At 33.1% G+C, this 16,920-nt stretch overlaps 1 pseudogene; it reads left to right on the top strand.

Moving 5' to 3' along the window:
• The first annotated feature begins 11,696 nt into the window (after window positions 1-11,696).
• Window positions 11,697-12,608, top strand: LOC132282059 (protein IRX15-LIKE-like; annotated as a pseudogene).
• The last annotated feature ends 4,312 nt before the right edge of the window (window positions 12,609-16,920 follow it).

Genomic DNA, 16,920 nt, shown 5'->3' with positions numbered 1-16,920 from the left:
ATAGTAGGCAATATGCAAAACGCACATATAGTGGGCATGAGTACCTAGACTTACCAGGGTACATAACTACACTATATCTAGCTATACATCACTGACAATATACACACCCTAACCACTGATCCTGAGACTCAAGCTCATATCATGGCATAATTATATATATACAATCCGTCCTATCCAACTATCAAAATAAACTATCTAAATATTATTTTAATAATATGTCATCCAACTGTTCCGTTGATCTGACTGGAAAATAAGTAAGATTTAACTTTATTAGTTAATCCATTTCCTTATATGCCCTCATCCCATAATGATGCATTAATTCACAATATAATCACATAAAGGTTTCCATATCCATATAAAGATGCAAACAATATATACATCTAATAATCCACACAAACATGATATAAATCATATATACATCTCTTACATTTAATTGAGTAAAAATAACAATTCTAAGTATCATGCAATTAATTTACCTCATAAAAAATTAACACGCGTCTCAATTAATTGTACTCCTCCACAATCTAATTAAATTCATTTAAATCCAAATAATTAATTTAAATAATTTAACCTAATAATATTTAATTAATTTAACCTTTTAAACTAAATTTCATACTTAGCATGAGTACTTTAAATCATGTAACCCAATTCTTAATGAATTTATTTAAATTAAATAAATATTTAATACAGATCCATCAATTAAAAACAACAATATTAGTTAAATATCCCAGCATTTAGTCCGATTATCCTTTAATAATATTAAATGCAAAAATCATCTAATCAAAACAAAATAATATATAGCATAATTTTTTTAAAAAAATTACTTAAATATTCAATCCAATAAAAAAATATATATATATTTTTTTTATTTTTCTCATTCTTGGCGTGCATGTTTTATAAGAAAAAAAACAAACTATCGTTACCATTATATTGACCTCCTCGTTCGGCGTGCATGAAGACATCACGAAATTGGATTTTATACATATAAACAAAACTGATTCATGCTAGCATTCTTTAAAGCCTCGTTTCGTGTGCATGCTTTATGTAGGAACAAATTTTAATTTTATATTTATACACACCGCTGATTCATGCTAGCATAAGTCATGTAAAAATAAAATAAATTAAATTAAAAACAAATGCCACCAACAGTGTAGGGAGAAGAAAATAATTAAAATCTATTATTAAAACATGAACTAAAATTTTTAAATTAATTAATGTAATTTGATCCAATTAATTTATTCAAAGAATCTATAATTAATTAAGCACGTATAAGGTATGAATCAAAGGCGAAGAGATGAATTTAAACTTGCCTTTATGGATTTGATAAAAAAAACCTAACCTCCTTCTTCTTCTTTCTCTTCCTTCTTTCTCTCTTTAAAATATAGAGCGTGATTATTTTTTAGCCCATTTTATAACCCTATAGTTATATATTTATAACCAAATAAAATAATCCAAATATAATTAAAAATATATATATAAATTAATCTAAATAAAATATTAAAAGGTAACTAATTTAAATAATATATATATATATATATATATATATATATATCATTTATTATATAAATACAAATATATACACATCATATTATTTATTATTAATAATATTAATTAATAAATTTCATTCCTTATATATATACACACACACACACATATACAACTATCCATACTCATTTAACCTCCCATCCAAGTAGTCTATAGGACCCAATTGGTTGGTCCACTACTACTATCCATATCCAATTCCGTTAAAAATAAATAATAAAAATATATAAAAATAAAATAAATAATTAAATAATTAAATTTATAAACAAATACACATCATCACACACAATTTAATTTAAACAAATAAATTGAATACACATAATTTTAGCACACAATTTAATTTAAACAAATAATTCAATTAACACATAAACAAAAAAATCAATTAAACAAGTAAACAAGTAGCCAAGAAATCAAATAACAAATTGAAATGCAATTAAAATAATTAAAATAATACCGAGACTATCCTTTTGAAATTAGGGGTATTACAGTGGTGGTGACTGGTGTAATACCCCTACTTTAAAAAGGGATAAAATTGGAATTTAAATGTTATTTTATGTGCATTTTTATTTTATTTATTAATTTTATGAATAAATGTTTATTTGTGTGTATTAATTGATTTATTTGTTAATTATTTATTTGCGTTTATTATTTTTGTTTAATTGTCTTAGTTGAATTATTTAACATTATTTGCATTAATTGACTTAATTGGATAATTTAATTTAATTGATTTATTATTGTTTATTTTAATTAAGGGTGTAATTCTTTATTTGTTGGTTTATTTTAATTACTTGTTTTATTTATTTTATGTGTTTTAAGTGATTCGTTACTTCCTTATTAGATTTAATTAATGGGTTTAAATTAATTGTTTATTAAGTATTTAATTTTTGAACAGGGTAATTATGTCATTCCCATTAACTAGGGTTTTAGATACGTTTTAGTTAGGTTTTTTTTTTGGAGCCGTCTCATAAGCATCTGATATCTAACTAAACACGGATTAAGTTTAGGGCTTTATCTCAATGTGACAAGGATTAGGGTTTTAGTATTTAGTTTATAAATACTCCATTATGCGTTAAGATAGGGTTTTACGAGATATCACATAGCATATACACGTAGAGGGTTCTGCAAAACACAGAGAGATGCAGAGTAAGGGTTGAGATAACAGAGCAAATTGTGAGTTCTCGACTGAGGTTTCAAAGCCAAACCTAGGAGAAGGGAAACACAGAAGTAATAGGAGGCTAAGCAGTATTTCAGTGTGGCCAGAACAGAGGAAAGCAGACCAACTATTACAAAGGCAAGTTCTATCTTCCTCTTTCCCTTTGGGCCGTGTTCTGTGCACCTAGATGATCTCTAGGGAATAACTAATCAATGATTGAAACCTACATGTTTATTATATGCTTGGGTGATAGTCTGTTTGTTTTAAAATCCAATATATTTACAGTTCGTGTATATTTGTTTCAGTATCCTGTACGTCAAGTATATTGATTCTGTTGTAAATTTAGTCTCTGTATGTGATTGCAACTTTTGTAAACACAGTATAGGAACACTACTGGGGTTATACAAAGCTTATAGGGATGCTATTATTCTATTTTAAATACGTGTTGCAATCCGTTCTGCTTCAATTTGCATATGGTTCCAGTGTTCATACTAACAGCATGTTAAGTTGGGTAGCAAACTTAAGCTTTGTAATTGACTTAAATTGCTATAATCAAACCTTGGGGATGCTATCAGGAGGGTGTTAGATCCTTTAGGTCAGTTTAAGAAACAAGCAGAGGGGTAGGAATTGATCGGAGAAGGAGCAGATTGACGAAAATGAAGCAGAGACTGAACTGGAGGCTCTCAAGAGGGAGAGAGCCGGCTCTAGGAAGTCAAGAGCCGGCTCCCCTTCAGCAAGAGCCGGCTCCTAGGGGATTGGAGCCGGCTCCAATAGGGGAAGAGCCGGCTCCTCCATTCCAAGAGCCGGCTCCAATTTGTTTTTACGTCCAGAAAGTGGTTTTAGGGCTCTGTTTGGTGTTTTGAGCACTGTTTGGGCTTCTGAGTGATTCTAATGAACTGTAGGGACTTAACAGAGGATCTAAGTAGTTAATTTTAAGTGTTATTAAACTTAATGTTGCATGGTTTAAGTCTTTAAGACAAAGGATGAAGCAGTGTAAAAATATACCACGGTGTATACTACTAACAGAGAAAGGAACTAAAAGGCTTGATTAAATTTTAGAAATTTAATGAGACTTCACGGAGGGATTAAATAGTTAATTTTTAGGTGTTATTAGGACCCTAAATTAATTTAAGATTAATTCTAAATTAACGGATCAAACTGTATAACACTTATGTACAATTGTATACGGTTGGTGGATGGATGAAGTTTTAAGTGCTTAAGCTTATTTTTAAGCATTCGAGTGGGATGTAATATATTTATAAAATGGTCTTAAATATATTATGGGGTCATTGATGTGTTAGATGTAATCTATGTAGGCTCTGGAAGTTATTTGTTGATTTATTAATTCATCCCCTGCAAATATATGGTTAATGTGGTTGGATTTAAATTACTGAAACATTTAAAAAAATCTTCTGTAATTAATTGGATATTGGTTTTGGATTTTAAATTACTGTACTATCATTCGTAGTCTGTAGTTTACATGGTTTTGGTTTTAAGTTGTTGAAATACTAAATACTATTCTACAACGATGGGGATGGTTGGTTTTGGACTATAAATTACATGCTTATTATTTATGCCTTGTAATTTACCTGGAATTATGTATTGGAACATAATTGCTGAATTCTTATACTTAATTTGGTCAATTATTTGGAATCATATATTGGATTATAATTGTTGAATTCTTATATTAAATTTGACCAATTATTTGGAATTATGTATTGGATTTTAATTGCTGAATTCTCACATTAAAATTCTGTCAATTATCTGGGTTTGGTTTTGCATTGTAAATTACTTGCTTATCATCTGAATGTTGTAATTTACATGGATATGGAGGATGGTATGCACCGGTATGGGACGGTGGCATACTAGGTATGGTTTGGCTCAAAATGCTAATTCCTACCTTATGGATTTTAATTGGTGAACAGTATGACTGGTTCTATCAATTATATGGACTTTGTGGATTGTATGCACCGGTATGGGACGGTGGCATACTAGGGACAGACTGATTTAAAATACTCAGTCCTACCTATTTTGGAATAAGGGAACGGGTTGTTAAATAAATCCTCTTTATATATATATAAGTCGGTACGGTTGAATACGCCGAATGACTTATTGGATTTCTTGTGAATGGTTAGGAACGGAGTTTGGATATATATGTTTATGGTACCATGAGTTGAGCTTGAGTCTCAAACTTGTTGGTTAGGGTGCGTATATGCAGTGGACGTGTAGCGGGTTATAGTAGGTTGGGTGTACCCTGTTAGGTCTAGGTACTCATGCCCACCTTTGGGTGCGTATTCGCATGTTGCCTTCTATTCAGGTTGAGACCCCTACTGTAGTTCAGTGAATGTTCCATAGTGTGGATATATATATGTATGGACTAGATAGATATTGTGAGGTATCTATGGTGTATCTGCGTATCGGGTCACTGTATGGATTGCAGTTAGATTAGAACTTGCTAGTGGGCCTGACCCACCCTTTTATTATTTTTTTCAGGTGTTCGTCAGTTCTGAGCTTTAGAGCGTGATCGTGCTGAGCAGATACAGTTATTCACTCTACTGATGGCGTAGGATTTTATTTCATGTTAAGACTTGGGGTTTTGTTCCAGTCTTTTGAGTACCATTGGATATTATAGGGGTCCACTAGATGGATTCCCGAGTTGTATAAATTGGAGAACGATTTCCATTCGTGGTGGATCAGTTGTATCAAAAATAGTTTTAATTATCAATGAAATTATTTATTCTGAGGTTTTTAATTATTAGATTATCATTCTAGTTTCTTTTCAGCAAAATTTTATTCATTCTTGTTTTCTATATTGTATTCTGTGTTCATTAATTGCTAATTGTTTTGATATCCTCGGGTAATCGGGCGTGGGCTTGGCCAACCCGCATCCTGAAATCCGGGGGTATCACAGTTGGTATCAGAGCACTCCAGGTTCTAGTGTCCTTAGGAGTGTTTTCATTATAAGACTTCCGCGTTGCGTCTCTTAAAACTTAGAGCCATTTTAGGATTCGTTGTACTCTTGTTACGGATCGTTAGGAGGAACGGATGTCAATTATATTCCATAGTTATGGAATGGTTGGCACTAGGAGGAGGATGGGGTCCAGGACGGAAGCAATACGGACCTAACGGAGTAAAGGAGTATGTTGTCGAGTTCTTTGCAAGAAACAGAACTTAGAATTGAAGGTTTAGTTCCAAGATTAGCATTGCTTAGAAAGTATACGCCAAGGAAGGATTAAGGTGTAGGTGGTAGGTCACCGTTATCGGGTCCAACACAATTTCAGTTGTGTTCAAAGAGGAGAGAAGCAAAGAGTGGGATTCTGAAGAGGATCCTGAGGAAGAAGATTTCGGCGTATCCAAGAAAAGGGATATTGAAATTTGAGGATGACGAATCGCACAAATGTGTTTTCATTCACAAGTAGTATAGTGAATGATACTGGTAGAATTGGTGTGAACCAATCTACATATGGATGAATTTGTGTATCATGTCTTAAGGAGTTAATTGGAAAAGTACTCTTTAGGAGTTTGGGAATCGGATGGAGTTCTTGCCAGAACAAAGACGTACTTTATATCACATTCTGGAGCGTGCGGGAATTAGGATGTAATGTGCTAAGTTGCTTTAATAAAGCCACGATAGACGGTTTGCGTAATAGGTGGATGAGGATTAAGCCATTGGATATTTGCTTAAGCAAACGATTGTGCAGTTAAGCTACGGTTAATGGATCAGTTTCAGGATTGGATAATTACCAACGAAACTATGGAACAGACTTTTGCGAACTTGAGTTCAAAGGAGGTTTTCTTCTTGGGAATGGAGGATATCTTTAAAAAGGATTATATTTTGGTTGTTTTATGTGTTGTGTGTATCTACGTGTTTCATTTCTGTTATTATATGTGTCATTTTGATTGTTATGTGTTTCGCTTTTGATATTACGTGTTCGTTTTTGTTAATTAATCCGGATTAGGAGTATGGATTGGTCGGGGACACAAGTATGTGTTCACTTTTGGATTTCGCATTAGTTCTACATGGCACTTAAAATGGAGGAGATACTTGGGATAGGTATCCTAGGTTTTTATGGGAAGTTGTAAGTGTTTTTCACTTCTCATATTGTTGGCACAGGGAGGATAGTATGATAACGTAAAAGGTTTTGTATATTATACGGTGCAGACTTCTTACCTGTTGGTTTGACATGGAAGCGGGGGGTTATACAATTAGACCCTAACTTCATTTAAGGATGGATTACGCGCAGTTTGGAGGCGGTAATAGGATATGGTAACTAATTCCATTCATACACTAACAATTTTTCCTGTTAAGGAACAGTTGATTGGGTTGTCTTCTATATCGGAAGCAAGGAGCGTGATTAAGGAAGGTCAGTTTTTATGTCTTAATTAGATTGATTTGTTATGGATGGTGTTTCTCCGTTTAAGCGGTAACATATCGATTTGTGTTTTCAAACATTGGGATGGGATGCATAGAAGTTTTACATATCTATGTTATGGAACTTGTAGGAATATGGACCTCTACCCTATATCAAAATTTGGGTACGGATGAATAGTTGTTAAATACAATTTACATGTTGGATAATTTTTGTGTGTCATGTATATCGGACATATATATTTTTTCTTTACGGATTTGGAAATCAGTGGAGCCCTTACACGGAGGCAGAATCCACAACGGAATGGAGTAAAACTAATTCAGAGTTTCGTGAATTCCGAGGACGGAATTCCTTTTGTTAGGGGGGAAGAATGTAATACCCCTACTTTAAAAAGGGATAAAATTGGAATTTAAATGTTATTTTATGTGCATTTTTATTTTATTTATTAATTTTATGAATAAATGTTTATTTGTGTGTATTAATTGATTTATTTGTTAATTATTTATTTGCGTTTATTATTTTTGTTTAATTGTCTTAGTTGAATTATTTAACATTATTTGCATTAATTGACTTAATTGGATAATTTAATTTAATTGATTTATTATTGTTTATTTTAATTAAGGGTGTAATTCTTTATTTGTTGGTTTATTTTAATTACTTGTTTTATTTATTTTTTGTGTTTTAAGTGATTCGTTGCTTCCTTATTTGATTTAATTAATGGGTTTAAATTAATTGTTTATTAAGTATTTAATTTTTGAACAGGGTAATTATGTCATTCCCATTAACTAGGGTTTTAGATACGTTTTAGTTAGGTTTTTTTTTTGGAGCCGTCTCATAAGCATCTGATATCTAACTAAACACGGATTAAGTTTAGGGCTTTATCTCAATGTGACAAGGATTAGGGTTTTAGTATTTAGTTTATAAATACTCCATTATGCGTTAAGATAGGGTTTTACGAGATATCACATAGCATATACACGTAGAGGGTTCTGCAAAACACAGAGAGATGCAGAGTAAGGGTTGAGATAACAGAGCAAATTGTGAGTTCTCGACTGAGGTTTCAAAGCCAAACCTAGGAGAAGGGAAACACAGAAGTAATAGGAGGCTAAGCAGTATTTCAGTGTGGCCAGAACAGAGGAAAGCAGACCAACTATTACAAAGGCAAGTTCTATCTTCCTCTTTCCCTTTGGGCCGTGTTCTGTGCACCTAGATGATCTCTAGGGAATAACTAATCAATGATTGAAACCTACATGTTTATTATATGCTTGGGTGATAGTCTGGTTGTTTTAAAATCCAATATATTTACAGTTCGTGTATATTTGTTTCAGTATCCTGTACGTCAAGTATATTGATTCTGTTGTAAATTTAGTCTCTGTATGTGATTGCAACTTTTGTAAACACAGTATAGGAACACTACTGGGGTTATACAAAGCTTATAGGGATGCTATTATTCTATTTTAAATACGTGTTGCAATCCGTTCTGCTTCAATTTGCATATGGTTCCAGTGTTCATACTAACAGCATGTTAAGTTGGGTAGCAAACTTAAGCTTTGTAATTGACTTAAATTGCTATAATCAAACCTTGGGGATGCTATCAGGAGGGTGTTAGATCCTTTAGGTCAGTTTAAGAAACAAGCAGAGGGGTAGGAATTGATCGGAGAAGGAGCAGATTGACGAAAACGAAGCAGAGACTGAACTGGAGGCTCTCAAGAGGGAGAGAGCCGGCTCTAGGAAGTCAAGAGCCGGCTCCCCTTCAGCAAGAGCCGGCTCCTAGGGGATTGGAGCCGGCTCCAATAGGGGAAGAGCCGGCTCCTCCATTCCAAGAGCCGGCTCCAATTTGTTTTTACGTCCAGAAAGTGGTTTTAGGGCTCTGTTTGGTGTTTTGAGCACTGTTTGGGCTTCTGAGTGATTCTAATGAACTGTAGGGACTTAACAGAGGATCTAAGTAGTTAATTTTAAGTGTTATTAAACTTAATGTTGCATGGTTTAAGTCTTTAAGACAAAGGATGAAGCAGTGTAAAAATATACCACGGTGTATACTACTAACAGAGAAAGGAACTAAAAGGCTTGATTAAATTTTAGAAATTTAATGAGACTTCACGGAGGGATTAAATAGTTAATTTTTAGGTGTTATTAGGACCCTAAATTAATTTAAGATTAATTCTAAATTAACGGATCAAACTGTATAACACTTATGTACAATTGTATACGGTTGGTGGATGGATGAAGTTTTAAGTGCTTAAGCTTATTTTTAAGCATTCGAGTGGGATGTAATATATTTATAAAATGGTCTTAAATATATTATGGGGTCATTGATGTGTTAGATGTAATCTATGTAGGCTCTGGAAGTTATTTGTTGATTTATTAATTCATCCCCTGCAAATATATGGTTAATGTGGTTGGATTTAAATTACTGAAACATTTAAAAAAATCTTCTGTAATTAATTGGATATTGGTTTTGGATTTTAAATTACTGTACTATCATTCGTAGTCTGTAGTTTACATGGTTTTGGTTTTAAGTTGTTGAAATACTAAATACTATTCTACAACGATGGGGATGGTTGGTTTTGGACTATAAATTACATGCTTATTATTTATGCCTTGTAATTTACCTGGAATTATGTATTGGAACATAATTGCTGAATTCTTATACTTAATTTGGTCAATTATTTGGAATCATATATTGGATTATAATTGTTGAATTCTTATATTAAATTTGACCAATTATTTGGAATTATGTATTGGATTTTAATTGCTGAATTCTCACATTAAAATTCTGTCAATTATCTGGGTTTGGTTTTGCATTGTAAATTACTTGCTTATCATCTGAATGTTGTAATTTACATGGATATGGAGGATGGTATGCACCGGTATGGGACGGTGGCATACTAGGTATGGTTTGGCTCAAAATGCTAATTCCTACCTTATGGATTTTAATTGGTGAACAGTATGACTGGTTCTATCAATTATATGGACTTTGTGGATTGTATGCACCGGTATGGGACGGTGGCATACTAGGGACAGACTGATTTAAAATACTCAGTCCTACCTATTTTGGAATAAGGGAACGGGTTGTTAAATAAATCCTCCTTATATATATATAAGTCGGTACGGTTGAATACGCCGAATGACTTATTGGATTTCTTGTGAATGGTTAGGAACGGAGTTTGGATATATATGTTTATGGTACCATGAGTTGAGCTTGAGTCTCAAACTTGTTGGTTAGGGTGCGTATATGCAGTGGACGTGTAGCGGGTTATAGTAGGTTGGGTGTACCCTGTTAGGTCTAGGTACTCATGCCCACCTTTGGGTGCGTATTCGCATGTTGCCTTCTATTCAGGTTGAGACCCCTACTGTAGTTCAGTGAATGTTCCATAGTGTGGATATATATATGTATGGACTAGATAGATATTGTGAGGTATCTATGGTGTATCTGCGTATCGGGTCACTGTATGGATTGCAGTTAGATTAGAACTTGCTAGTGGGCCTGACCCACCCTTTTATTATTTTTTCAGGTGTTCGTCAGTTCTGAGCTTTAGAGCGTGATCGTGCTGAGCAGATACAGTTATTCACTCTACTGATGGCGTAGGATTTTATTTCATGTTAAGACTTGGGGTTTTGTTCCAGTCTTTTGAGTACCATTGGATATTATAGGGGTCCACTAGATGGATTCCCGAGTTGTATAAATTGGAGAACGATTTCCATTCGTGGTGGATCAGTTGTATCAAAAATAGTTTTAATTATCAATGAAATTATTTATTCTGAGGTTTTTAATTATTAGATTATCATTCTAGTTTCTTTTCAGCAAAATTTTATTCATTCTTGTTTTCTATATTGTATTCTGTGTTCATTAATTGCTAATTGTTTTGATATCCTCGGGTAATCGGGCGTGGGCCTGGCCAACCCGCATCCGGAAATCCGGGAGTATCACAACTGGTCCGAGCTCTGCGCCGCTATATATATATATATATATATCCACACACACACACAATATATATATATATACCTCTGTGTTGGGACTTGGGTGTGTGCAAACATTTATGATGTTTATTTAGCCCAAATTTTTTGGTGAGATGAACACAGAGAAGGTTAGAGGTGAAATGAATGGGTAAAATGATATTTTTATTGGTCAATTCATGACTGAAAGGGTAGTAATGACCAAAAAATTGGTTTGAGTATGGTTTGTTAACTTTATCAATATTAGGGGTGTCATTGTTCAAACAGTGTCAAAGTTATATATAAGTGTCTTAAACTCAAACCTGGTGGGTGGTGAGTGCATATAACCCTTCTTCTTCTTCTTATTATTATTATTATTATTATTATTTATTTTTATTTTTTTTTGGTGCCACGAAACTCACACATTTCCATTACTCTTCATAAACCTTCACCTTATAACTACTGGAGTTACAACCCTTTGTAGTCCAGATTTGGATTGCGTGCGTTGAAAAAACAGTTTTGAAGTAAATCTTCTTTAAAACAAGTGTTACGTGTGTTCAATTCCATGTGATGGACCATGCATGCAATTAATTCTTTAAATGCTTGTTCAAAGGTAAGCATGGCCTTTTTTATTGCTCCGTCTATGCAGTTAAACTTGTTTTGACGTGCTCTTCCATTTTTCTCTGTGTCTCAAAATGAATAACAACATTAATAACGCAAAGCTCATCCTCTTCCACCATTCCATCAAAAAACAAGCAAGCTCCAATTGTCTGTCTTTTAGCTTTCAGTTCATTCTTCATAATTGGCTTCCTTATTTTCCTCATTTACACTAAAAAAATCTATAGCCATCATCAACACTGTGGCGGCCACCAGGTCCAGAAACCCTCCCTTATCACAAACCCTAATCAAGGCCCTCCACTACGTCTCCAACACCAACACCAACAACACATATCGCATGTCATACTCCGACATCAAATCCATCTCTGACATCCTGAAATATCCTCATCTTCGACTTTACCCTAGAAACCCTTATCTGGAACGCACTCAACCACAATGGCCAAACAGTCTTCAGTGACAAAAACAAATTTTATGTAGACTACATGGAAGAAAAATGCCCTGAGATCGAAGCCTACGACATAACCAAAAACAGCGAAACCAATGAGCTGATAAGGTCAATGAGAGAAAAAGTACGCAATTAGTGCAGGCCTGTCCAAAACTTATTATACCTTGAGTGTAAGCTTGTTGTTAAATGACCTTCCAAATCAATTGTATGAGGTGGATTGGGATGTGATATTGGTGGATGGGCGACGTCCGGAAGCACCGGTTAGGATGCCGGCAATCTTCACTGCCGGCGTGTTGGCTAGGAGAAAAAAAGGTGGTGCCAATACTAAGGCACATGTTCTTGTGCATGAATTCAACAGAGAGGTGGAGACAGTTTCTACTGAAGAGTTCCTGTGCAAAGAGAACTTGGTGAAGTCGACTGAGGACTTGAGGAAGACAAAAAAGCAATCTAGAACTTGTTTGGCCACTTTGTTCTTTAAAGAATGGATGAGAATATCATTCAATTTTGTCACAACTCTTCTTCATCGGCTTCATTTTCATCTTAATCATTCTCAATATCATCAAGAATTAACATTGCAGTCCCTAGTATTGGTTAATGGTATAAAGAGTAAATTTGGTTATTTTTCTAGGGTGGCCTGTGGCGTGCATGTAAAAAATAAAACTTTTCAGACCTTGTAAAAATGCAATTTCATTGAATGAAAAGTAATCCTCATTTATTGTTAAATGTTGTTTAATTATTTGGTTAGCACTCATTAAAAAGGTGATTTTGGTATAGATGGGATCATGGGATGGGACACATTCAACAGAAGAACTCTAACGGATTGAGAAAATTTTGTGAGGGGGGCAGCCTTTAAATTTGTAGGAGCAAATTTATATAGTGAGTGTAATACCTCTAATTTTTAAAGCATTTAATTATTTATTTTATTACATTTTACTTTATTGCATGGCTATGTACGTGTTTATGTGTTTAAATGTTTATTGTGAATTATAATGTGATTAATTATTTATTGGTAAATTGTTTTCTCTTTTAAATGTGTTATTAAGTGTTTCAATTGTTGGTTAAATGTTTTTTTGTTTTTATTTTATTTTATTTTCTTTTAAGTTAAGTATTGGCCAAGGGTTTGGACTAACTAAATGGGTCTTGGACCACTTGTAAGGAAGCCTAGTTGGGTATGGAGTATAAACCCATGGGATGAGTTATATATATATAATGTTTATTATCATTATTATTATTATTATTATCATTTTTTATTTTTTATTTTCTTAGTTATACGTGAATTAGGGATTAGGGTTGTAATGTATGTAATATATATATGTATATGTGTGTGTGTGTGTGTGTGTGTGTAGTATGGGCCAGGGTTAGAAACCATGAGTTATAGAGGGTGATAGCAGAGGCAGAGAGAGATGGTCGTGAGTTTTGAAGAGAGAGATCGTGAGGCCAAGAAGGAGAGGCCGAACCAAGGAGGAAGCGGAGAGGGGTTGTTCATGGTGTAGACCAGGACCATCAAAGAACACGACAGCAACCTGAAGGCTGCAGGCGTAGGAGGAATAGATCAGAAAAGAAGGATTTTGGTTTTCAGTTCGAAACTCGTAAGACAAGTTCTTGTTCTACTCTTCTCCTTTGACTTCGCGTTATATACATTCTTAGAACAACTTTAGGGTTTTAAAATAGAAAGAATGAACCTGTTTACATGTTAAAACGGACTAGAACAGAAGAATATATATTTGTATATATATATTTACATGCTTTGTATGATTTTATGAATTAATTAATGCTAAACTTGTTCTAAACATGCAACCAAGCTTTAAATAATTTATTGGGATCATACGGGACTTAGAATTCACGTTTAGGACCCTTAATGATGGAGAACGACGCGAAAAATAGTGGTCGGAGCTGCAGAAGACGAAGTCCGGCAAAAACCAACCGACTAAGTTGGAAACTCATTCGACTAGATTGTAGACTCATCCGACTGGATTAAAAACCCAGACGACTGGATCGAAGAAGGACTCAGTCAACTGAATTATAAACTCAGCTGACTGAATTGGAGAATTAGCTGGCTGGATTGGAACCCAGTCGACTGGTTTTGTAATACCCCGATATTTTAAAGGATTTATTAATTGGAATTAATTATTTTTATTTTATTTTTAAATGATTATTAATTTAATCATTGTTTAATGGGTTTGAAAATTTAATGAACCTATTAATGGGTGTGATTAGTGTAGTATATATATAATTAATTATATATATGTATATCATTGTATATTAAAGATAAAAAAAACTTTATTAGGATTGGCTTTGATTAGAGATGATCTTTTTATTGGTTTTCAAAGGCCTGGTAAAGACAGCTTGCTTGTGGGTCAACTCACGATTTATTTTTCAGATTATTAGATGGTCCAAGTCTCAAGGTTGAGGATCCGCAATTGGAGGACTTATCCATTCTTTCTATTTTATTTCAAAGTATGATATTATTACTTCAGTATTTATTGATGAATTTCTGGATAGTGGATTTTGGTTAAGGGGTCCTTGAGTTACGGGATTCCCGAGTTGTAACTATTGGAGAGTTATTACTAGAAATTATTATTTATTAGTTTTCTTCATCGTATTATTTATTCTTTGTTTCATTTTGTAATATGTGCTTGTTTGAAATACTTTAATTATTTTGTTATCCCTTAATTTTGTGCGCGGATTTGATCAACCTGTGTTCCAAAATTAGGGGGTATTACAGGTTTAGGCTGCAATGTGGGTTTTATGGTTTTACGTTCCAAATTTTGTTCAGGTCTGTTTTAATTGATTTAAATGAAATTAATGAACTCGGTAATTGCCCAGAATGCATAATATATAATAATATGCAGTGGTATAAGACGTAATGGAACTTAAATGAGTTGTAAGTTAATTACATGATGTTTAGTATTGCTTTAATTGTTATAACAATTGCAATAGATGCTAGAATGATTATAATCATGTTCATAACAATATTATATATATGATCTTATACATGATCTGTTATATGTTTATTGTCTGGGGACTATTGTCAGCATATGGCTTTGTAATTTGTTTGTGGATGAGCTAGCTAATAAGTTTAAACTCATTCTATGTCATACCATTGTCAGGATATGAATGACATGCCATTATCAGGATATGACTATTATATGCTTATTGTGCCATTGTTAGGATATGATTACAATATTTATGTGTTGTCGTGTCATTGCCAGGATATGGTTTCAGTATTTTATATTTGGTGTGCCACTGTCAGGATGTGGGTAGATATGTATGTATATACTATGATACGAGTTTGAGGGTTCGGAATCAGTGGTTAGGACGTACTGAGGCGTATATTGTCTTTTGAGATGGATGGTTGGATATGGAGGATTGTGTGTGCATTGGTAGAAGAGGGACTTATGACCACCTTGTTTGCAATTTTCATGAGACCTACTATCCGGTTGAGTCTGCCCTATAGTTCAGTGAGAGTCTTTAATGTGTATATATATGTATATCAACTACGTAGCTATTGCATGAGTTTGACTAGGGATGCATCGTTTTATTAGGTCTCTGTTTGGGATGTAATAGAAATGACTTGTTTGTGAGTTTTGACCCACCTTTGTTCGTGCATAGCAGAGACCCGTCATTATTACTCTTCCGGTGTTATCGATGTATGATTCTATTTTTTGTCTTTATTGTTTAGATTAAGACAATATTTATTATTTATAGTTTGGTTTATTATTAGGGGTTTATGCTGTTCGGATTTCCAAGTTGTACTTTGAAGGTTTATGTTGATAGGGGAGTTTATTATTTATTGGATTTATTCAGGGGATTTAATAATTAATTATTATTTTAAATTTCTTTTCAGCGAAATTTTTATTTATTATTTATCCTCTTGTATTTTGTATTCGTTTATTACTTAATTATTTGATATCCCTTGGTTTTGTACTCGAACCTGATCAACCCGTGTATTTGAAATTGGGGGGTATGACAGTTGGTCTATTTTTGTAATTTTAATGAGGTTTTCTTCATATATATTAAAAAATTTAAAGTATAAAATACAAAAATAAAAAATAAAAAATCAGTTGAGGCAAATTGTAATTTTAATGGGGACATCTTCATAAATTCTCAAAAATGAATTTAGGACCTATGTGTAGATATATGGAATACTATCCAGAGAGATCTATGGAATTCTTGTGGAGAGACCTTTAGAGGTTGGACTGAAACTTTATTTATTTTAGGTAATTGAAATTTAACATGTGGCTTTTGTTTTAATAACACATCAAAACATTTTGGTTGTATGTGTTTCATTAAGAAATGTGATCCAAGTTACAGTCTTATGTTGGTGGTGATAAATTTATTATTATTAGTTAGTTTATGACGTATAATTATTTGTTGATAGTGATAGATTTATAGTAATTAGTTAGTTGTCCTGTGCATAATGCCCAAGCGCACAAATATATTATTGTGTTAAGTTCTGGTTGAATGTATTGCTTATAGAAATTAAAAACATAATGTGAATATATGTTGCGGTTATTGTCTCATTTTAAGAAAATTTTGCACTTATAAATTTTTGTTAGTGTGAAACACTATGTTTAAGGAGTCTCGCATTTGAAAATTCGCCTAAGGCCTCTTAGAATTTTGGAAATCTAAGAATAGGCCTGAAATCCAAAGTTATAATATACATTATAGTTTTGTGAAAATGATAATGCAACATTGAATATAGAAAAATGGGAAAATGAATACTAAGAAAATGTGGAAGAATTGTGTTACTCTGATTCTCTGAAGCAAAAGCTCATATGCCTTGAATTTAGAATTGTTAAAAATTTAGTACAAAATTTAAATTAAACAAATTTAGGACAACAATTACACGATCC

Source organism: Cornus florida, unplaced genomic scaffold (assembly GCF_030987335.1).
Source record: "Cornus florida cultivar Cherokee Brave unplaced genomic scaffold, ASM3098733v1 CherokeeBrave_3.0.0_Hap2_Chr11, whole genome shotgun sequence".
In the NCBI taxonomy this organism is placed as follows: Eukaryota; Viridiplantae; Streptophyta; class Magnoliopsida; order Cornales; family Cornaceae; genus Cornus; species Cornus florida.
The sequence above is the reverse complement of the archived record's forward strand: the minus strand, read 5'-3'. Positions and strand labels throughout refer to the sequence as shown.